We start from the raw sequence: 1,629 nt of genomic DNA, 5'->3' as shown, positions 1-1,629 counted from the left end.
AAACCCATCTGCCATTTATTTACCCAACTCACTAAATGATCTAAATCCTCTTCAGCATCCTCTTCACACCCAAAACCTCAATATCATCTGCTAATTTAAGTAATTTATTGACCATTCCTTCATCTATGTCATTGATGTAAGTCAAAAATAACAAAGGTCCTAAGACTGAGCCCTGAGGTACCCCACTTGTGACATTAATCCAGTTTGACTGAACTCCATTTATAACAACCCCTGTTTTCTTCCATCCAGCCACTCTTTTATCCAATTAGCTAACTTATCCCCCACACCTATAGAGATAATCTTTTAATAGGTATTTTATGTGTCATCTTGTAAAATGTTTTCTGAAAATCCAGATCCACCAGATCCACACACTTTCCTTTATTTAACTTAGAAGTAAACATCTTCAAAGAATATCAAAAGATTAGTAAGGAAAGACTTTCCCTTAGTAAAACCATGTTGACTATCCAAGAAAATTTTAATCTTTGTTAATTAACTTTCCGAAACATTTCTTACCAGTGTTGTAAGATTAATAGGCCTATAATCACCGGATACTCTTTATCGCCTCCTATGTGTTACATTAGCCAACTTTCAGTGATCTGGCACCTGCCCACTATTCAAGGACTTACAAAAATAGTAGCAAATGGCTGACATATCCAAACCTTAAGCCTCATTCAAACCCCTTGGAGAAATATTATCTGGCCCAAGCTTGTGCTTAAAAATCTTAGAATTAATATAATCATCGTGTTCAATCTTCGGGCTTAATGGAACAATATCGGAACAGCAACTGTTCAACAAGATAAGATACATACATTAAATATTAACTGTTTAACAAGATATGATATATAGCTTAAATATTAACTGTTTAACAAGATATGATATATATAGCTTAAATATTAACTGTTTAACAAGATATGATATATACATTAAATATTAGCTGTTTAACGATATAAGATATATATAGCTTAAATATTAACTGTTTAACAAGATATGATATATACATTAAACATTAACTGTTTAACAAGATAAGATATATAGCTTAAATATTGACTGTTCAACAAGATAAGATACATACATTAAATATTAACTGTTTAACAAGATATGATATATAGCTTAAATATTAACTGTTTAACAAGATATGATATATAGCTTAAATATTAACTGTTTAACAAGATATGATATATAGCTTAAATATTAACTGTTTAACAAGATATGATATATAGCTTAAATATTAACTGTTTAACAAGATACGATGTATATATTAAATATTAACTGTTTAACAAGATACGATGTATATATTAAATATTAACTGTTTAACAAGATAAGATATATATATTAAACATAAACTGTTCAACAAGATAAGATATATATATTAACTGTTCAACAAGATAAGATGTATATATTAAACATTAACTGTTCAACAAGATACGATGTATATATTAAATATTAACTGTTTAACAAGATAAGATATATATATATACATTAAATATTAACTGTCCAACAAGATAAGATGTATATATTAAATATTAACTGTTTAACAAGATATGATATATACCTTAAATATTAACTGTTTAACAAGGTAAGATGTAAATATTAAACATTAACTGTTTAACGATATAAGATATATATACC

This window comes from Limulus polyphemus, unplaced genomic scaffold (genome assembly GCF_000517525.1).
Source record: "Limulus polyphemus unplaced genomic scaffold, Limulus_polyphemus-2.1.2 Scaffold10834, whole genome shotgun sequence".
NCBI lineage: Eukaryota > Metazoa > Arthropoda > Merostomata > Xiphosura > Limulidae > Limulus > Limulus polyphemus.
Note: the sequence above shows the minus strand (reverse complement) of the source record.